At 32.9% G+C, this 23,833-nt stretch overlaps 1 protein-coding gene across 3 annotated transcripts in view; it reads right to left on the reverse strand.

Annotated features, from left to right (window-relative positions):
- The window catches only part of LOC136026660 (probable imidazolonepropionase), a 156,070-nt gene that overhangs the window by 82,020 nt on the left and 50,217 nt on the right, over positions 1-23,833 (reverse strand). The window contains exon 1 of one of the 3 annotated variants that reach the window (XM_065703402.1): positions 15,480-15,576. The exons of the other annotated variants lie outside the window; for them this stretch is intronic. The gene's annotated coding sequence lies outside the window, so the exon portion shown is untranslated. Of the gene's footprint in view, positions 1-15,479; positions 15,577-23,833 lie in introns of those variants that run through there. 3 annotated transcript variants of the gene reach the window in all.

The raw sequence follows: 23,833 nt of genomic DNA on the forward strand, positions 1-23,833 counted from the left end.
CTTTGGAATATAACACAATTCCGACAAACCATTCTGGTTCTTGTTAATATGACGATTATTAAAAAACATATCCTCCCATAGAGGTTGGATCGGCTACGAGACTCAATCCGGTCAGAATTCCTGTTAGCTAAACTACAACACTGCGTCTTGCATACTCTAACGCTTTTTTGATATGTAACACCCTATTCTGGATGACGTCATGATTACAAGAATGTATGGGATCTGTCCCCTACTGATGTCTCTGATAGTATCTGGAAACCCAAAATCAAACTAGACAAAAATAATACTAGCGACAAAGTTACCTCGTTATCCTCTGCTCCCTTCTGGTAGATTTCGTTATGACGAGAGTTTGGAGACTCTAGCCCCACACAGAAATGGGATTGAGCCATGACTCTCTAATGGCAAATTTAGGATGCTATATTTTACTCTCCACTTAATTTTGTTGAAATCTGACAACGTTTCCTATATCATATGGGGATGATAATAATTCATTGTACTGTTTCATCAAACAGTTCGTGGTAAAGAACTGTAGTAAGGAGCGACCCGGATCAATAGTAACCAAAACTCTAAAAAATGGATTTTTGATACCAATAGCTACATCAAAACACTCGCATTTTAATGCTGATTTTAAATATATAAGTTTCATCAAGTTTAGTCTTACCCATCAAAAGTTGAGAGCCTGAGAAAATTTGCGTTATTTTAGAAAATAGAGGGAAACACCCCCTAAAAGTCATAGAATCTTAACGAAAATCACACCATCAGATTCAGCGTATCAGAAAACACTAGTGTAGAAGGTTCAAGCTCCTATCTACAAAAATGTGGAATTTTGCATTTTTTGCCAGAAGGCAGATCACGGATGCGTGTTTATTTGTTGTTTTTTTTTTCCCAGGGGTGATCGTATCGACCGAGCTGTCCTAGAATGTTGCAAGAGGGCTCATTCTAACGGAAATGCAAAGTTCTAGTACCCTTTTTAAGTGACCACAAAATTGGAGGGCACAAAGGCCCCCTCCCACGCTAATTATTTTCCCGAAGTCAACGGATCAAAATTCTGAGATAGCCATTTTATTCAGCGTAGTCGAAAAACCTTATAACTATGTCTTTGGGGACGACTTACTCCCCCACAGTCCCCGTGGGAGGGGCAACAAGTTACAAACTTTGACCAGTGCTTACATATAGTAATGGTTATTGGGAAGTGTACAGGCGTTTTCAGGAGGATTTTTTTGGTTGGGGGGAGGGGTTGAGAAGAGAGAGATATGCTGGGGGAACTTTCCATCGAGAATTTGTCATGGGAGAAGAAAATTTCCATGAAGGGAGAGCAGGATTTACTAGCATTATTTAAAAAAAAAAAACAATTAAAAAATAAATATGAAAAAGTTTTTTTTTCAGCTGGAAGTAAGGAACAGCATTAAAACTTAAAACAAACAGAAATTATTACCCATATGAGGGGCTCACCTCCTAATACCTCGCTCTTTACGCTAAAGTATTTTTAGTAATTTCAACTATTTATTCTACGGCATTTGTGATTCAGGGGTCATTCTTAATGAATTGGGACAAAATTTAAGCTTTAGTGTAAAGAGCAAGGTGCCGACGAGGGGGTGAACCCCCTCACATATGTAATAAAAACATGAGCATAAAAAAGTTCTTTACGTAAGCTAATTTATAAGTTACGTAAATCTTTTACTAATAAAAAGATTCGTAAAAAATTAAAAGTTCTAGTTGCCTTTTTAATTAACCGAAAAATCGGAGGGCAACTAGGCTTTCTCTCCCACTCTTTTTTCTCAAAATCATTCGATCAAAATTATGAGAAAGCCGTTTAGCCAAAAAAAAAAATGGAAATTTCGTTTTGATTATTCCTCTGCGGAGAGCAAAAATCAAAACATGCATTGATTCAAAAACGTTCAGAAATTAAATAAAAAAAAAAAGTTTTTTTTAACTGAAAGTAAGGAGCGACATTAAAACTTAAAACGAACAGAAATTACTTCGTATATGAAAGAGGCTGCTTCCTCATCAACGCCCTGCTCTTTACGCTAAAGTTTTTTACTGTTTTAAAAAAGAAGAATTGAGAGAAAGAGTCAAACTTTGGCGTAAAGAGCGGGGCGTTGATGAGGAAGCAGCCTCTTTCATATACGAAGTAATTTCTGTTCGTTTTAAGTTTTAATGTCGCTCCTTACTTTCAGTTAAAAAAACTTGTTTTTTTTATTTAATCTTTACCAAAGGCTGTACTGTCAGTTACTATCACAGACAGTTACAAAGACAGTTACTATCAGGCGAGATCTGACAACACCTTCTGGTAGGCTTCACATTAAAAAAAAATAGGGATCCGCCCCTCCAACAGCGTTCCAACCAACCACGAACCCATAAAGTTACAATTACTACAGTAGATATTATTTCCTGCCAAGTACGACAGAGATCCTAGAGGCCGTTCTGGTGGATGTTGTGATGACAAAAACTTAATGCTTGCATATTTTCAAAGAGGACGGATAAACTATGGTACCCTGATAAACGAAACTAGGACACTCTTTTCAACCATGCTTGGCAGATATATACCAACCCTTTCTGAGAGTGAGCTGACAAAAATATTCTGGAACCATGCACTTGACCTATATGGTGGGACAAAGTCAGAATACTTTTTCATTCTAGTTCTGGGCACAATTTTTATTTACGTAAACGATTTCGAGAAATTGGTTATGAATGAAAATTATTTTAAAAAAAATCAAAACGGAACATAGTAATCTGAAAGAAGTATTTAAATGTCAGTTTCTTGAAAGATAATTCTACGCCCTACATGAATCTTCTATTAATACATTATCCCTCAGAGATTCTATGATGGAGGTACGCCATTTTCGTTTTTTCCGTATTAAGAAAAAATACTTGTATTCTAGAAATTCAATCAAATTTTCCAAGCTTAAGATGCATCTAACTTCTTTGTCTCAAGATCCTCAGTCAGAAGATATTTCAAGTTTCTTTTAAAGAAAAGACAACTATGCATGCAATAGCGTTGCTCGGCAACAATCATAAATAAAATCTTGCTTGTTAAAATCTATTCTTATTTATTTTCGATTAGAGTCCTCCCCCCAATAGACCTTGATCTGAGAAATAATTATATGTTTTATAGTTATGCTCTGATTAAGAGTAGATGTCAAGCATTCATCACTTGTCTGGAAAAGAAAGAGTGTCTCATAGGACAAACAGCTGCTTTTATCAATTCTTTCACTTGTATACATCTACTTTCTTTTGTAACTAAATTGAAAGTAAGACATGCACAAAAAGCAATTTCTCCCTTTTTATGTGTTTTCGATGGATTCCCTATAGACACTTGTAACAAGGGCACGTTCCTTTTATCAAATTTTGGTTTTGATTTTCACCCTCTTGATTACTTATTTCTTGTTTTTTTCTGTTGCCTTACTAATGACCTCATTTGGTCTTTCAAGCGTTTAGAGAGACGAATCCACTCAGTAAGATATGTTTCTTTACTCTTCAGTTCCTATTTGGTAAGAAAATTGAAGCAAAATTATCTTTGAAAAATATCTTGAGCACGATTTATGCTTTTGAAACAGTATCGAGAAGAAAGGTTATTTCAAAAATGGGAGATGAAATCAGGAATTAAATACATTTAAGGAAATACCGCAGAAAAGGAATTGGTCGGGTTAAAAAAGCTCATACGTGAAAAATAGGGCACTTCTTCCTTCGGTTGTATCCCTAAGAACTTCTTCGTGCTAAAAGACTAACTGTTTCTATTCGCGCACCCCTAGACTTTACAACTGAGTTTGAAACCAGAGAAAGATTGCTGAATTTAGGGCCTGAAATTAGAATTGAATTTAGAATTGAAATTAGAATTGAACTGCTGAATTTAGAATAGTTGAAATGATAGCTCATTTTCGAGAATTCATAGACATTGCTAGTAAGGAACAATGCGTTTCCCAAGTTTTCCAACCCCTGGTCTCATCGTACAGAATTAGTGATCATAGAAAGTTTACGGAGGGCTCATTAAATTGCGAATACTGAATGTTAGTCCGCTTTATTGAGATCAGTCTCCCAGCCATTATTTCAACAACTGGACCCCAGGATACCACAAAATTCCCTAATGATACCGGATGAAAACCATAAGATTTTCTTTTTTATCGTTACTTGAATCCGAAGTGTTACTTGAATAGGGAAGAGAAACCATCATACATGTTAACAATCTTCATAAGTCTTTAAAGATGAGCAAGACCACGACATTACAGATGGCATAGAAAAGTCGGAATCTTTTTAGCCAGTTTTTCTGTCCAGTGCTTTCACCAAAACCGACACACCACCCCGAAGTCTCGTTATGTGAGGCAAACCCAACGCATAACTGTGACGTTAGAGATGTCACAGTAGAATAATTACTCGTATTTGAAATACCTTGTAAACTTGATTTCAGCAAAGGAAATGATGTACACAGTCTTTCGAATTCGATGGTGTGCAATCTTGCAACAGTGTTAGAAGAACACCTGACACGCATTTTTATTTCGCGTTTAAGACCTAATAAATGTCCTAAACCAGGCAAAGATTCGATTATAAAACTGTTGCACAAGAAAAGTAAGGAATAAGGTAAAGGTAAACAGAAATAGTAAAGGTAAATAAAAAGGTAGATTCTGAAAATTGTTGACCGATAGCTATCCGCCAATTTTGTGGAATAAAAAAATATCAATAATTGGCACTTCAAATTATTTTGAATTGAATATTAGAAAAATAAAGGTCATCTGAAACGCTGCTCTTAGGAGTAATCAATAGCTTTCATAAAATCACTAACAGATTAGTATTTAACTGTATTTGTTTTTTTTTTTTAAGTGCTAGATAAAATGTGTCCGGAACTGTTCATTTGCAAGTGTGGGAGGTGTAAAATTGGTCCTTGAGCTCTATCATATATAGTGGAGTAAAAATATATTTTGACCTCAGGGAAATTGCAATAGATTATTCTCTATACCAAAATATTAAAAAAAAACAGTATTTACTCTTGATGTTCCACAAATAACTTCCGATTTTTCCCCCATTTTGTATCGAAGGATCTTTCAACCTATTGAATAATAATTAGATGTTAGGGAAGGATTTTTGAGCTTACAATCTCTCCAAAAATGCTCTAAAACAAAAACCATTCCAGTTAGGTTCATTTAATTTCACTTAGCGTAGCGAGGCACGCTAATTGAGCTGAAATGAACCTAAGTGGAATGCAACTATTTGAATCTTGATTAAGTCCCACTTCATAAGTCTACAACTTTAAACGCTTGAGATGGTCAAAACTCGTCGTCATCTATGAGTGAAATGAATGGATGGCAGTGGTAGGAATGTGAAATTTAGTAAGAAAAATCTCTGAGTTTTTGAATCTATTTATTGTAGAAATCGTTCTGTAAAAAGTATTTTTTGTTTTGTAATAAGAATTTGTGATTTTTTAGGATGTATTTTAGTTTTGTAAGAATTATTTGTGTTTTGTAAGAAGTATATTGTATTTTTTAAGAAGTATTTGTGATCTTTTAGGATGTATGTTTGTTTTGTAAGAATTCTTTTTGTTTTGCAAGAAGTATTTTTGTTTTATAAAAACTACTAGCTGTTGGGGTGGCGCTTCGCGCCACCCCAGCACCTAGTTGGTGGGGGCGCTTCGCGCCCCCCCCCAAGCCCCCCCGCGCGCGTAAGTCGTTACGCGCCATATTAGTTACGCGCCATTGTTGTTGTGTCCCTATGTCCCACCTGTGAATATAGATAGATATATATATATATATATATATGTTTTTAACTACGTAAAACTTGCAAATATACAACATTCTTTGCTGTCCCATTGTCTGTGCATATAAATAGATTGTCAGGTTTACCGACTCTTGAACATGCAACATATAATGGTCAATGGGAAAACAATCCGTATTCAGATCTATACCTCATGATTCTAATGATTGCCCTTGAGCTTTGTTGACGGTGATTGCTAATCGACCATTCCCTGAGTCGCCATCGTCATTTATATATCCCCCTGTGCACCCCGGCGTCCCCTTTGCAGTTATGTCCCTGTGTCCCGGTCGTTATTTATATTCCCTGTGTCCCGGTCGTCATTTGTGTCCCGGTGTCCTAGTCTCTGATTTCTCTTTGAGTGTCCCGGGCGTCATTTATATTCCTTGTGTCTCGGTGTCCCGGTCGTCATTTATATCCCCCTGTGCCCCCGGCGTCCCCGTTGTAGTTGTGTCATTTATATTCCCTGTGTCCCGGTCGTCAACCCGGTATACATTCGTTTTTGAATTGGTATATGATGAAATAAATTTTTAATTTTTTCCCTTTTTTTCCTTTTATTTTTTTTTTATTGGTTTTGACCTTTTTTCAGGTTTTTTAGTTTTTTTCTTTTTTCTTTTTAGTTTTTTTTGAAGTTTTTATCTTTTTAGTTTTTTTATTTTTATTTATATTTTTTTAGTTTTCTTTTTCTCCTTTATTTTTCAGTTTTTTTCCTTTTTTTAGTTTTTTTTTCTTTTTAGTTCTTTTAGTTTTTACCTTTTTTAGTTTTTTTTTAGTTTTTTAGATGAAAATTTTTTTAGTTTTATTCCTTTTTTTCTTTTCAGTTTTTTATTGGTTTTTACCTTTTTTTAGCTTTTTTAGTTTTTTTTCGTTTTTTCTTTTTACTTTTTTTTAGTTTTTATCTTTTTTATTTTTTTTTTATTTTTATTCTTAATTTTTTTTTTATTAGTTCTTAGTTTTTTTTTTTAGTTTTTGCCTTTTTAGTTTTTTCAGTTTTTTTTTTTAGTTTTTAGATTTTTACCTTTTTTAGCCTAACCAGGATTTGAACCTGGGACCTTCATTCTCCGTTCTGACACCCTCTCTCACCGAGTAACTACTCCAGCACGTTCATTTTGGTGTTTTAAATGGTATATTATTAACCAAATTAATGTGTTTTACAATATACTAAGCATCGTCATAACAAAAATGACGACAACTAATTTCATGACGTCAGTCAACACAGAAATTAAGTTCTGAAATTAAGTCATGAAATTAGTTGCCGTCATTTTTGCTTTGACGGTGACGTCATTCAAGTTATATAAGACATATGTTCACGTAGAAATCTATTAATGTTTAAGTTTACAATGACTGATGAAGATGCTCAAAGAGTCTATGCCAAAAAACTTGCTGCTGATAGAGAAAGTCAGAAAAGAAAGCGTGCCGAGGAACTATCAGCAGCAAGTTTTTTGGCATAGACTCTTTGAGCATCTTCATCAGTCATTGTAAACTTAAACATTAATAGATTTCTACGTGAACATATGTCTTATATAACTTGAATGACGTCACCGTCAAAGCAAAAATGACGACAACTAATTTCATGACGTCAGCCGACACAGAAACATGACGTCACCTGACAACTAATTTCATGACGTCAGCCGACACAGAAACATGACGTCACCTGATCCACAGATCCACAGACAGACAACTTATTTTTATATATATAGATTTTGTATTTTGTACGAACAGTTTGTGGTTGTTAGGATGTATCTTCGTTTTTGTAAGAATTATTTTTTGCTTTGTAAGAAGTATTTTGTATGATGTGAGAAGAATTTGTGATTTCTTAGGATGTATTTTCGTTTTGTAAGAATTATTGTTTGCTTCGTAAGATGTGTTATTTGTTACGTAACAAGTAATTTGTGTTTTGTAATAAGTTGTATTTTGTAAGAACAATCTCTGACTTCTTAAGATGTATTTTGTATTTTGTATGAACCGTTTGAGGATGTGTTTTCGTTTTTTCAGAATTGGTTCGTATTTTCTAAGAGGAATTTGCGATTCCTTAGGATGTATTTCTGTTTTGTAAGAATTTTTTGTTTTGTAAGCAGTATTCTGTAATTTGTAAGAAGAGTATGTCATCTTTACGGATACTCTTTTTTTGTGAGAATTTTTTGTTTCATAAGAAGTATTTTGCAAAGTGTAAGAAAAATTTGTGATTTCTTAGTATGTATCTTTGTTTTGTAAGAATTATTTTTTTGCTCTTTAAGAAATATTTTTTTGTTTTTTAAATAGTGTTTTGTATTTGTAAGAGCAATCTAAGATTTTTTAGGATGTACTTTTGTTTTGTAAGAATTATTTTTCCTTTGTAAGGACTATTTTGCATTTCCTAAGAAGAATGTGTAATTGTTTAGGATCTATTTTTGTCTTGTAAGAATTATTTTTTGTTTTATAAGAAGAATTTGCGATTGTTGTAAGAATTATTTTTTTGTATTGTAAGAAGTATTTTCTATTTTGCAAGAATAATTTGTGATCTTGTAGGCTGTATTTTGTTTTTTATGAATTATTCTTTCTTTGTAAGAAACATTTTCTGTTTTGTAATAAGTATTTTTTTTTGTATGAAATATTTTGTATTTTGTAAGAACAATCTCTCATTTCTTATGTATTTTTGATTTATAAGTATTATTTGTAATAAGAATTTGTGTTTTCGTAGGATATATTTTCTGTTTTGTAAGAATTTATGTTGTTTTGTAAGAAGTACTTTATATTTTGAAAGAAGACTATGTAATCTTTTATGATTTGTTTTGTTTTGTAATAAGGATTTTTATGTTGCAATAAAACTTTGTGATTTCTTAGTATGTGCGCCGGACGGTGTCATAGGACTGGTACATTGTGCCAAGCTAGCCTCAATTACTAGGAGTCATCAAAAGAGACGGTATTGGGGCTGTTCATTAAGTTTAAAGATCGATTCTAGTCTAAGCAAATATTCTTGCAGAAGAATGTCTGGAAATGCTTTAGGTGTGATAATATATGCCAAAGGGTGCCACATGCCATTGAGTGCCACAGACCGGAATTACCATGGAACATTGTAATCTAACAATGAAATGGCAATTTTCCGCTGTTCAAACAAAAACAATGGTCGTTTTCAGTTTATAAAGTTATTTCTGTGGGGAAGAGGTTGAAAAACCCCTAGGAGTGATAATTCGCGCCATAGAGCAGCCATTTGCCAGTCATAGATTATCACGGAGGTAAGCACAGTCAAAATCTTGGAGCTGGCGGATCCAAAAGAATGCCAAAAAGCTATTGTGTGAAAATTCTGAGGTAGTCAATTGATTTAGAATTACCAAAAAACTACACTGTATTGAGCCTCGGGTTTCAGAGGTAGTAATGCCTCTGAAACACGTAGAGGCAGTTTAAAAATACAGTTAATCGGACAAAATAAGGAAATTAACATAGACATTTATTTTAGTCAAATGGATTTTGTCAGAGCAATGCGGCGTTTTCCAAATTTTGTGGTACAAAACAGCAATTCTAGCCAAAGAAGTCCAAAATCCTTTGATTTGCTTATAGGAGCTATGTAAAACGTGAATTAAAGTGTAAATAAAACTTTACCTCTAATAATAACCCCTCCACTCAGGAATTGATTGCTAGCATGGGCTAGACACATATTATCACGGTGGTATAAATATGCATAGTCTTGGGTTAAACTAACGTAGCATTTCCATTAAAACCACTCAGAAATAGATCGTATTTGGGTTTAAATTTACTTCTTATATCCCCCCTCTAGAATTGCTTGCTAGGACCCCCGCAGTTCTTTAATTACATGGTTCCTTTTTGCTATTTTCACGTTTTGTTTATTTCCGTTGTTGAGTTTTAATTGCATTTTTCTGTCTTTTAATAATGCTTTGTGATCTTTTATTAATAAAGTTGTATATACGATGGAATTTTGTATCATTTAGATTATTATTTTTGGGATAAAACTTGAGGTCAGAGAGACGACGAGGATGGGATATTCCTCCTCCTGTACGGAATAAATTCTACTTATTTTGGGGTTTAGTGTTATTCTTTAATTTCATAGTAACAGCGTAGACCAGATGTATTCCCAGAAATCGTAAGATAGTAGATATCAATTTCACAGTTTTGGTGCGTTTTTACAATTTCATTAGTATCCCTCCCCTCCCCCTAAAAAAATTGCTGGAAAATACCCTTTTGCTGCCTTTTTCCTTGGAAACTTTTCAACCGAGGGGGATGATTAACGGCATGATTTAGATTATTTTTCAAATGAAAGTGCGCTACAAAAAAATTTTACCGGAGATTATCCGCAAAAAATTTCGGGGTAGAATTTTCAGCTATAATGGAATTATCTTGAAAGAATTTCCCTAGAAGGGAAGGGGGTATTTTTACTTGAAAACAACTTTCCATAGTGGAATTTTTCTGTGGTTAAAGGAAACTTAAGAAATTTTTCATGGACTTCCGGTATTATTTAAAAGCGATGAGAAATTAAATTTGAAAAAATTCCGCAACTAAAAGTAAGGAGCAACATCAAAACATAAAATCGACAGAAATTATTACATACATGAAAGGGGTTGCCCCCTCCTCAAGACCTTGCTCTTTACGCTAAAGTTTTTACTTTTTGTTCTAATCAAGCAGTTCATGGTAACGAACTGTAAGCAATGAGTGACCCGGATCAATAGCAACCGAAACTCTTAAAAACCGGAATTTTGATACCAATAGATACAACAAAAGAAACGGATTTCAATGCTGATTTTAAATACATAATTCTCATCAAGTTTACCCATCAAAAGTTACGAGCCTGAGAAAATTTGCCTTATTTTCGAAAAAGGGGGAAACAACCCCTAAAAGAATTAGAATCTTAATGAAAATAGCACCATCCGATTCAGCTAATCTGACAACCCTACTGTAGAGGTTTCACGGATGCGTGTTTACTCCCCCACCCCTTTTTTATCATAATCGTCCGGTCAAAGTTTTAAGATAGCCATTTAGCCGAGAAAAAAGTAAAATTAGTATGCAAATTTAGTTTTAATTATTCATGTACAGTGATTCATAATCTGCATTAATTCGAAAATGTTCAGAAATAAAATAAAAAAAACTAGTTTTTTTTTTAACTGAAAGAAATGAGCGACATCAAAACTTAAGACGAAACAGAAGTTATTCTGTATATGAAAGGGGCTGTCCCCTCCTCAACGCCTCACTCTTTACGCTGAAGTTTGACTCTTTCTCACAACTCCACTTTTAAAATAATAAAAAATTAGCGTAAAGAGCGAGGGTTGATGCGGGGACAGTCCCTTTCTTATGCGGAATAATATCAGTTCGTTTTAAGTTTTAATGTCGCTCCATAGCTTTTGCTAACGGAAGCTTGTTTTTTTTTTTATTTAATTCCTTAAGAACGACTTCTGAAGCTCAATGGCCGTTTAATAAGAATAATAAGCTTTTTTAAATTTCCAATCGTCTGTAATGAAAGAGTTTCGGTGGGTGCAGAGTTGGGAGAGGGGATGGGGCCTGAAACCACCATGAGGGAGACGGAATTCCCGGGACAATCTGATTAACAATCACAAATTAAAATTTATAAAAATAAGTTTTTCAAACTTAAAGGACAGAAAAACATTGAAAAAGACAAAAATTAGTCTAAATATGAGTAGGGTTGCACACTCCTAAATCCATTGCTCATTAAACTAACATCTATATTACTTTGACAAAGCTTTTTCAAACAGTTAGGGGTAACGAACTGTAGTAGGGAGCGACCCGGCTCAATAGTAAACAAAACTCTAAAAAACGGAATTTTGATACTAATAGATACATCAAAAGAATCAAATTTTTATGCTGATTTTAAATATATAAGTTTCATCAAATTTACTCTTACTCACCGAAAGTTGAGAGCCTGAGAAAATTTGCGTTGTTTCGGAGGAGAGGGGGAAACACCTCCTAAAAGTCATAGGATCTTAAAAAAATCACACCATTTTATTCAGTGTATCAGAGAACCTTACTGTAGAAGTTTCAGGTTCCTATCTACAAAAATGTGGAATTTAGTATTTTTTGCCAGAAGACCGATCACGGGTGCGTATTTATTTATTTGTTTGTTGTTTGTTGTTTTTTTTTCCCAGGGGTGATCGTATTGACCAAGCGGTCCTAGAATGTCACGAGAAGGCTCATTCTAACATAAATTAAAAGTCCTAGTGCCGTTTTTAAGTGACCCAAAACATTGGAGGGCACCTAGGCCCCCTCCAACGCTAATTTTTTCCCAAAATAAGCAGATAAAATTTTGAGATAGCCATTTCGTTCAACATAGTCGAAAAACATATTAACTATGTCTTTGGGCTGACTTACTCCCCCACTGTCCCTGGGGGAGGAGGGGCAAGCTAAAAAGTTTGATCAGCGTTTACATGCAGTAATGGTTATTTGGAAGTGTACAGACCTTTTCAGGAGGATTTTTTGGTAGGGGGAGGGGGTTAAAGGGAGGGGGATACGTGGGAGGATCTCTCCTTGGAGGAATTTGTCATGGGAGAAGATAAATTCCATGAAGGGGGCGCATGATTTTCTAGCATTATTTGAAAAAAAAAACAATGAAAAAATAAATATGAAAAAGTTTTTCCACTTAAAGTAAGGGCCAGCATTAAAACTTATAACGAACACATATTATTACACATATGGGGGTTTCATCACTTCCTAAAAACTTCGCTCTTTACGCTAAAGTATTTTTAGTATATTTCAAGTATTTATTCTACAGCCTTTGTGATTCAGGGGTCAATATTAAAGAATTGGGACAAAATTAAAAATTTAGTGTAAAGAGCAAGGTGTTAACGACAGGGGCCATCCCCTCATAAATATAATAAAAATATAGAGAGTTCTTTGAAAGATATAGAAGTTCGTTACGTAAGTTAATTCGTAAGTAACGTATATATTTACTAACAAAAACGCTCGTTAAAAATTAAAAATTTAGATGGCTTTTTAAGTAATCGAAAAATTGGAGGGCAACTAGACCTCCTCCCCCACCCTTTTTCTCAAAATCGTCTGATCACAATTAAGAGAAAGCCATTTAGCGAAAAAAAATACGCAAATTTCGTTTTAATTATTCATTTGCGGAGAGCAAAATCAAATACGCATTAATTCAAAAACGTTCAGAAATTAAAAAAAAAAGTTATTTACTGTTTCGGCCCATGATGAATAAGGAAGTTGCTAAGTCTTGTTTAGGCTAGGAATGTATTCATAATATGAATACTACTTGTTCATTTTATGAGTAAAAACTTCTGGGTATCAATTATAGTAGTATATGCCCCCATAGAGTCAACTGACGGAGATACTAGCGATTCAGATGAATTTTACTTACAGTTACAGAAGCCAATAGACAGGGTCCCAGGTAGAAATATGGTGTTAACGCCCAGGTCGGTAGAAATAGGGATAGATAATATCCTAGCCTGGTTGTCAAAATAGCATAAATATAAATACAATGGATTAGGAACAGAATAGAGTATTAAGTTTTATTTTTTAGAGGAAGGTGAGGTGGTGCAAAAAAAAAAATCAAGACACACTTTGTGTGTGTATATTTTCAGAAGGCCTTATACTATTGAATAATTTTGTCAAACATGTAAGTAGAAAAGGGTATAAGTGCATCCAGGATGTCAAAATAGCATAGATGCCAATGCAATGGCTTAGGAACAGAATAAAGTATTAAGTTTTATTTTTCATAGGAAGTTGAGGTGGTTCAAAACAAAATCAAAAGACGCTTTGTGTCTGTAGATTTTAAAAAGGGCGTATATTATTGAACGATTTTTGTCAAACAAAAATAGTAAGCTAAAATATGGATGACTATGGACAAAAATAAAAAAAAAAAATTAGAATGTTGCTTTTTATCAATAAAACAGACTCTATCAATAAAAAACGAACTGAAACTAATTTTAAAGTACTTTTTCCACAAAAGAAGTTTTTCTAGGAAAAATAAAGAACTACAATAAACGAAAGATGAGTAGGAATAAAGTCAAATAATGTTCTAAGGATAAAACAAATATAAATCTTCCTCAATAAATAAATCAAACTCAAAACGAACATAAATTACAATAAATAACCCGAGTCAAACTCAAGACAAGCAGAAACTAAGAGGAGTAGGAATAGTGCCCCCGTGCCTTCTAAAGACCATAATTTAATTTGCACTTTACTGAAAACAAAATACATCGTAAATCTTCCCCTTTTTCATTTTAATATATACATACATTATATATATATATATATATATATATATATATATATATATATATATATATATATATATATATATATATATATAAATATATATATATTTATATATAAATATATATATATTTATATATAAATATATATATATATATATATGAAATTGTCAGTCCACATTCATTCGTTTTTTTCAGCAATCTCAGTTATGATTGTGATTTATTCTTTTTTGGCATTATGAGAAATAGAAACACGTTTGACTTTATTCCTGCTCATCTTTTGTATAATTTAACTCTTTGCTTTTCTTTGAAAAACTTCTTTTTTGGAAAAGTTGTTAAAAATTAATTGCAAAACAAACCAAATTTGATCTTGTTTGTTGCACAATTGTCAGAAAGCAAATTGTAACGAAGTTCATGCATACCGCAGCCACAATAGACGCAAAGCAAGGTTGAGTTGCATACAAGGCCGTATTCCGGGGGCTAGAGGGTTTTAGCCCCCCCCCCCCCCCCAAAAAAAAAAATTTGTTTGACTCGTAAAAATGTAACAAAAATGGATGTAAACACATTTTTAAGCGTTATTTGAGTTTGTTGTTTAACCCCAGCCCCTGCAGAAAAATCCTTGTGCAAAACACCCCCCGAAAAAAATCATGGATATAGCCCTGGTTGCATATATGGGCATGCAACTCCTATATGCATATACGACATATATGAAGAGCACATTCTTCTGCATGCTCGCTTCTGAACTAAACACAAATAATAAAACAGAGGAAACTTGGTATCAAGTTTCCTCAATAATGTTTCCAAGTAAGATAGTCCCTAACTTTACAATTTGGTTCAAGCCCCTTGATAGGGTCAAAGATACCCCCAGAATATATACAAAAGTTTGCTGGTTTTATTGTTGTTGTTTTTTTCAAATCGGCTCTGCTTAGTATTTTGAACCAACTATTGATGAGAAATAAACTAAAAAAAAAGACCGAAAAAGTACCACAAAATGGGGTCGGGCATGGAGTTATATCTGGTCCCATTGAAGGCGAGAGGGCTGGTACCCAATCGTCAAAGCAGTGACTATTATATTTAAAAATTATGTAGGACGGGGAATCGAATCGTACCAAATGTTTGGTACTACTTGTTTTTAGTTCAGAAAACATGCACAGAGGGTTGCCTATATACATACTGAATGCATGTAAACACTAATATGAACCATGAGGCAGACTGGGGGGCATATGAAGTGGGTTTAGGTGCAGTGAATTTGGTTCATAAAACTGTGTATACCAACAATAGACACTAAGCAATCCCTTATTTAAATATCTACGATTATTTACAACATTCACGACGTAAAAGCGTAATATGTCTAAATTTTGCTTCCAAAGATACGAAATTATCTGAGAGATTTGGCATAGCGGGAGATAAAAGAATCCGCATATTTGACGAATAATAATAACGAGAGTGCACAGACAAAAGCACTTTTATCTCATAATGTGTTTACCCCCTACTTAGCTGTTAACACTTGGAAAGAAAGAATGACCAGGATTTGCACATTTTCACAGTTTAAACACGAGAAAAATAACTTACACTCGTATCAAATGCAGGTATGCAACTGTTGTCTCAAAGGTGAAGTCCAAAATGCTCCCAATGGGGTATCTCATGTTCATTCATGATTTGATAAAATATATGCTACTTTTAAAGGCTGGTTGCCAAGATAAAAACACAATGACGGAATTTGTCCTGGATTCAACCGCCAGTTTTTCATTTTCTTTTCTGGGAAAAGCTAAGCTTTCCTACAAGCAAGTACGCTTGAGATGCTCTTAGCGCCCATTCCGAACCCCCTAAAATATTATTGTTATTATTACAATTTTACCTTAGCTTTTGTAAATTTTGAAATAGCAAGCTTCAGTTTTGTATTTTTTACCCCAACCTATCCTCCCCGATCTTACTCATATGTACGAGCCTATATTGTTATGTCGAGAAAGCTGGATATTAAGGGAAGGATGAACTGTCATTTTTTCAGTATATTTTTGAGTACTTATGTATTATACTGACTACACTGTTGTTCTTAATATATTTAAAACTGGTTTCACTGTGTGCACTAGTAGATGATTAGCTTAGCCTGAGTGAGATAAACTACTAAGCAGGTAAATTTTAATTAAATATTTAATATATAGAGTTGGTAAGGTATTTAAAATATTGCGTTCTGGGACGGTCTGCTTTCCATAATTCTCTGTTCTAGTTCCAATAATTTTGGTATTAAAGTTCTATATTTTCACTATATTTTGGAATAGTCCTTTATGGTTCACCTAACTTCGTTTCTTCAGTGTGGTCGGTATAATACGTAAGTACCTAAATTCGGTGCAATACTCAGTTACCTAGGTTATCCAAAGAAAGTACCACATCTTCCAGTCGGTTTTCCGCCGCCGAAGTAAAAACTATTACAAAATTGCCTCCATTTGCGTTTCCCTGAGCTAACAAAAATTGCTAGCTAAAATTGTTTAAGAATTTCTCTGGAAAATCGTGGCGTTACTGGAGAAAATTGGTTGAAAGCTTAAAGGGCAATATTCAAAAATTAATAATGCCGCAAAGCAATAAGTAATGAGAGGCAATGCTCTTTCGTTGCCTGTAGTAGAGAACTAGTGACATATTCATAAACGCTTTGACAAGGTGGGGGATAATTACGAAACTTTCGTTTGGTGACACAATTCGATACTTCTAAGACATCCTAGCGCCCCGCTATAGTCGGAGAAAAAAAATAGGCATATCATGGTTTCAAATTTTCAGAATCCACGGAAGTATGTTTATTAATAACCTATTATTGTTAGGATAAACACAATTAATATTAATCTTTATTCATGAATGAGATTTGAATTTTAGTGAATACATTTTTTCCCATGGCAGTTTTTTTCAAAATATGTTTTTTTTTACAATTGGTCTTACTAAGAGGACTGGGAGAGTGAGCATTCAATAGGAAGATTTTAAGTATCAGGTTAAAGGACTTTTGGCCATGGGAATTTCACTGGTACACAACACAAAAGGCTCCATTTTTGTTGTCATGTGCCATCTCACGATGGCATTGCCAATACAAAATTACACTATGCATAGAATACAAGCATTAGCCTTCAGATTAGCTTTTAGACAGCTCTCTAAGATGCTTGATGCTAATCTAGTTCTGGACAAATAATAGGAATCAAACAGTTCGTGGTAACAAACTGCAGTAAGGAGCGACCCGGCTCAATAGTAACCAAAACTCTAAAAAATGGAATTTTGATATCAATAGCTGGGGAAACTTTCCATCGAGGAATTTGTCATGGGGGAAGGAAATTTCCATGAAGGGAGCGCAGGATTTACTAGCATTATTTAAAAAAACAATGAAAAAATAAATATGAAAAGTTTTCTTCAGCTGGAAGTAAAGAGCAGCATTAAAACTTAAAACAAACAGAAATTATTACCCATATGAGGGGCTCACATTCTCCTAATACCTTGCTCTTTACGCTAAAGTATTTTTAGTAATTTCAACTATTTATTTTACACCTTGTGTGATTCAGTGGTAATTCTTAATGAATTGGGACAAAATTTAATCTTTAGTGTAAAGAGCGATGTACTGACGAGGGGGAGAACCCCCTCATATATGTAATAAAAACATGAGAATACAAAAGTTCTTTACGTAAGCTAATTTATAAGTTATGTATATCTTTTACTAAAAAGATTTGTCAAAAGTTAAAAGGTCTAGTTGCCTTTTTAATTAACCAAAAAATCGGAGGGCAACTAGGCTTCCTCCCCCGCTCTTTTTTCTCAAAATCATTCGATCAAAATTATGAGAAAGCCATTTAGCCCAAAAAAAAATGCAAATTTCATTTTAATTATTCCTCTGCGGAGAGCCAAAATCAAAACATGCATTGGTTCAAAAACGTTCAGAAATTAAATAAAAAAACAATTTTTTTTTTTAACTGAAAGTAAGGAGCGACATTAAAACTTAAAACGAACAGAAATTACTTCGTATATGAAAGGGGCTGCTTCCTCATCAACGCCAGGCTCTTTACGCTAAAGTTTTTTAATGTTTTAAAAAGAAGAGTTGAGAGAAAGAGTCAAACTTTAGCGTAAAGAGCGGGGCGTTGATGAGGAAGCAGCCCCTTTCATATACGAAGTAATTCCTGTTCGTTTTAAGTTTTAATGTCGCTCCTTACTTTCAGTTAAAAAAAACTTGTTTTTTTATTTAAATATGTGCACACCTTTTTTGAGATTTATATTAACTCGTTCTTTCTTCTAAATTTCGACAAAGGAAATACTAGTAAAAACCGATGTTTTCCATTCTGAACCCTCCATCGTATTACTAAGCTACGCTTTCACAAGGAACTTTTCATAAATAGAGGATTTCGTGTGAACTTGAACCAGCTGTTGCTTTGAGGCCACTCAAGTTCAAGATGAAAAGAGACAAATCCGCTTAGGTTTAGAGCCTTATCAAAATTGTATATCATAATGATGATATAAGCTTAACTTCTTTTATGGTTTCTTGAGTCCAACTATGCCACTTCCAGTACGTCAGATGGCAACCAGCGAAAATAAGGCTGTTGAACTAAGCGTGATTATAATTAGAAAAAGTAATAAAATCAAACTATAAGACTACATGCGCAAAGATAACTTCAACGTTCTTTAAAATCTATATTAAGGTTAGATAGAAACAAAAGAGGATTATGCCCTCAAGGAAAAAATTGAATGCGTAACTTCATGATACACAAACTTATATTATTTCTTCCCTGCTTCAATTTCGAGTGTAATAGTAATTAGATAAAAAAAAATCAACTGAAATTAAGGAGCAACATAAAAACTTAAAACGAAGAGAAATTATGACGTACATGAGGAGGAGTTGCCCCCTCTACAACACCTCGCTCTTTACGCTAAAGTTATTTTAGGAAATTTAAAAAAGCTTCTTATTGTTCTAATTAAACGACCCTTGTGTTTCAGAAGCCGTTCTTAAAGAATTGGGTTTACAATTCAAACGTTAGCGTAAAGGACGAGGTGTCAAGGAGGAGCAACTTGGGTCCAAGTCAGTTTGAAAAATGAGCCAATTAATTTTGTTTTCTCCAAAAGGCTTAAGTTCACAAGCCATTTAGACCGAGACTAGGCTATTTCACCAAAGAAAAGAAAACAATAAAAAAAAAAATAATAATGGGTATAGATTTGTTACGCCAGAAATACGTGCAAATTTATTTTATCTCCTATCAAATTACAAATTACCGGGCATGTGCACTGGGTAAAACGAGTGAAAAAGAAGGGTAAAAAACTGGGTAAAAAGAGGAGGAATTACTTTGAATACGGTTTCCATCGAATATTGACACCCCAAATTAGGCCAAAAATTGTTTTTCACCCATCAGGGTAACTTTTGGGATAAGGTGACAAGACCAAGGTGACCTTGCTGAGAACAACAAATATTAAACGAGGAGCTTAATTGTGTCAACTCTTAGTGCGAAAAATATTCAATTACTTTTGCTGGTCCATTTTAAAATTTTAGGGCAAGTAGACAGGGCCAAGGGAAGCTAGAATAAGATAAAAAAGACCCCGAATCTAGTTTTATTGGCTCTCGACGTCGGACTCTTTTTTGTAAAGACAATTTAACATACCATTATTTAAGTGAATTTTTAATAAAAATAATGAATTACTTTCTCAGTCAAATTTCTCATTTTGTTGAATACCTAATTTTGTGTGTCGAGTTTTATTATATTGTTTGTTGAATTTATATCTTTGTACTTACATCTGTTTCGCTTTTTTCTTCTTATTGCTCCGAACTTCATTAACAGTTTGCTTTAAATATATAATTAGTTACTAAGTTACCCGGTCTAAGAGTTTGCTAAAAATGGATTTTGTTCTGAGAGTGTATATCAGTGTTAATATTGAAAATACCTACAATTGCGATAGCATGTGTGTAATTGTGACAGGCACGTACGCGGGAATTTTTTTATCGGGGGGGGCCAAAACCTTCGAAACAGCAGATATAAAGAAGCACTTTTTTTTTATTTAGTAGCTAAATAAATGCAAAAAGCACGTACATCAGAATAGAGATTAACTTTAATCTGTAGTATTGTAGCGGACGGGGGGGGGGGAAGACTGAAGCCTCAAAAGTACGTTTTAGGCTCAGGTTATGTTCATAGCGATTAAGAACCAGTGATTAATCTATTATATTCCACTGAAATGAAAATTTTAGGGTCAACAGTGCCATATGGGTGCTGTGGGGGGGGGGGGTAGTTCTTCTATTGCTTAAACGTCGATTGTAATGAAAAATGATAGTTTCCAAAATTGATCCATTGAAAGCTGTACTTTATCCTGAAAAGGATGGATAAACACCCTAATATCAAGGATAATTCTATTTTGCTGTGGAAAGCAAACTCTCTTTACGAAAAAAATAACAGTACAATCGCTAATTACTTCAAAGAGGGTAAAAAAAATAGACAGAAAATGAGTTAATAATTGGGCAATGACTTGACCGGATATTTGCATGCTGTAAAATCCCAAAAAAGGGCTTCACACCTGTATCTAGATTCTTAATAAATGTCCTACTTTTGCCAGAAATCAAAAGAAACCATGGGGAAATTAAACATTTCACAAAATTACGGGGGGGGGCAGGGCCCGAAGGCCCCCCCCCACTGCGTAGGTGCCAGAATTGTGACAATTGTATTCCCAAGATTCTCATACCACTGAAACTCACATAATTCCATCCCAGTCAACCAAAACAGTGCATAACCAAGCCCCATTGGACTCAAAATCCCAAAATTCAACCCCAAGGCAGGTCAGCTCCACATAACTCAATCTCCTTACAACCCCCCTCCACGTTCTGAAGTCAGCTCAAAAAATCCCTACCAAAAATCCTTAAATTCTCTAACTTAAAACAAGTCCCTTTCAAAGCACGTCTTTCTTGCATAACTTATCCTATTACAGGTCAACATCCATCAAATGAAGATTATCCAGCTCAACACCATGTTCATGGTGTTGGTGACCCGAATTTTTTTTTTAGAAATATCGCCAAATACCTTTAAATCCTTCGACAGATATATATATATATATATATATATATATATATATATATATATATATATATATATATATATATATATATATATATATATATATATATATATATATATATATATATATATATATATATATATATATATATATATATATATATATATATATATATATATATATATATATATATATATATATATATATATATATATATATTCATATATATATATATATATATATATATATATATATATATATATATATATATATATGTATATATATATATATATATATATATATATATATATATATATATATATATATATATATATATATATATATATATATATATATATATATATATATATATATATATATATATATATATATTATATATATATATATATATATATATATATATATATATATGTATATATATATATATATATATATATATATATATATATATATATATATATATATATATATATATATATATATATGTGTGTGTGTGTGGCTATGCTGTTTGACCTATGTGATTGTATGGATGAGTAGGGTTAAGGCCTCATACAAGTGCTGGTCTATATTAATCACTAATTTAGGAAAACAGTCTTCCTTTTCTCCTTCTGTCTCCTTTTTTTTTTTTTTTTTTTTTTGTGTGTGTTTGTGCTGTAGCATTGGTGATTTCTCTTTTCATTATATTATTCCAAGTTGGATCCAGTGCTGGTGGAGAAAATTTTTATTTTAGTTTTCTCCCCGACAGACCTTAAACCCTGGTCCAGGTTTTTAACCTGATATTGTTAATTATTGGTGAGATGGCACTTATGCAAATTTCATGTTCTTTCATCTTTTTGTTTATGTATTTATTGACCTATTGACCTATTGACCTTGGCATGTTTTTTGGACTTTGATTTTTGGATTTTGATTTGGATGTTGGTTTGTTTTGGATTTATTTTCAATAACTTTTTATGCAACAAAACACAAATATTAGCCTCGGAACTCGGAACGATTTTTTGAAAGTTAGTAAGTGTAAAAGTCGTTGTTTTCTTTGCCAAGATCATTTTATCCCACGGACTTCTGTTAAAACTACATTGTATAATAAAAATTTTGCATGCAAGTTACGTGGTAATGTTAATTGTAGAACAACCAATGTAATTTACCTATTAGAATGTAATAAATGCTGCCTACATTATGTGGGGGAAACAACTAATAATATATATAAAAGATTTTCTGGACATAAGACAACAGTTAATAATGAAAAAACTAATAACTATCTAGTTCAACATTGTAATAATGGTAAATGTTCCATATCAGATATAACTGTCACAATTTTAGAAAATTTAGAATTAGAAAATTTAAATAAAGAAGAGAAGAATAATAGACTACGTAAACAGGAGGATTTCTGGATCCATACTGTTGGTACAGCTTATCCTTTTATGCTAAATGATCGTGTAGCAAAATATGGTGACATGTCTCATGTTGTTGTTAAATGTATTGATGGTTTTATGGACCATCCTTCTTTTACTTGTCCTACTAAACGTAAAAAACGATCGAGAGGACATAGGAAAAATAATAGAAAAAATGAATTAGATGTACAAATGCTTTCTATAGATCTATGCCAGATACTTGAATCTAGGGGTATGATTTCTGTAATAAAGTGTCTAAATAATTTATCCAAGAGGAATTTAATCAAACTTTTCTGGATTGTTAAGAATAATACAGCTCTTGATTATAATTTTAAAGTAATATGTGATACAATTTGCATTCTAACTAAAACGAAATTTATTTCAAAAAAGAAAAAGTTCGATAAGATTAGTAATAAGGATAACAGATTATATTTACCTATTAATTTTACTTGTAAGCAGATTGAAGATATTAATTTACCAGAAATTTTAAATCAGCGGCATGTGAAACAGGCCCTCCCTAGTAATTTAAATTATAATGATAGTCCAGTTTTAACTTATACATTTTCAAAAACTATTGGGCAAATTATTTTTAATTATAATTTAATACTAAAAAAACTAGATAGTGATATAAATTGGAAACCGGTTTGTAATTGTAAGCAACTTGGCCCATTTGTAAATCCTACTTACAAACATGTTATAACAGGGGACTTGTCAATAATAAAGCAAGATGATCTTCAAATTATAATGAATAAAGGGGCTAATTTCCGTCTTTCTCATCATCTGAAACCATCGAGTATTCTTGATGGCTTGGAAAATGATTTTGATTTATTTATTGATAAGTGGTGTAAGAAAGAGAATAAAAATAAAGAGAGTTTTCAAAGTTGGAAGAATTTAATTATTAGTAGAGTAAGAAATAAAATATATTCTAACTTAAAACATAGTAACACTAAATCATTATTTTATAATGCGAAGATTAAACAAGCAATTGCTAATCTAAAGAATGAATTTGTAATTGTGCCAGTGGATAAAGCTAATAATAATTTTGCCATAATTTGTCAGAAGCTGTATTGTGATATCTTAAAAAGGGAGTTATGCACAACTAATGTTTACGAAAAGGTAAATATAGAGGATGAGAATTTAATTGAAAAGACTGAAGAAATACTTTTTAAAAATTTTAATATTAAAATAAATGACAATGATAAAAAGTTCCCTTTCCTATATTGGACTGTAAAATTTCAAAAGAATCCCCCTAAACCACGGTTTATTGCTGGAGCAGCTAAATGTCCAACCCGCATTGCTGCTACTGACCTCTCTTTAATTTTAAAGGAAATTGTAAATAAACTTAAAACCTATTGTTCTGGTATTAAAAATTTTTCGAATTTTAATCCATATTGGAGTGTTAATAATTCACTGCAGGTGATAGATTCTTTAACAATGGTTTCAGCTAAAAGAATTGAGTCTTTCGATTTTGCGACAATGTATACTAATTTATCACTTAATTTAGTGTTT

Source organism: Artemia franciscana, chromosome 1 (assembly GCF_032884065.1).
Source record: "Artemia franciscana chromosome 1, ASM3288406v1, whole genome shotgun sequence".
In the NCBI taxonomy this organism is placed as follows: Eukaryota; Metazoa; Arthropoda; class Branchiopoda; order Anostraca; family Artemiidae; genus Artemia; species Artemia franciscana.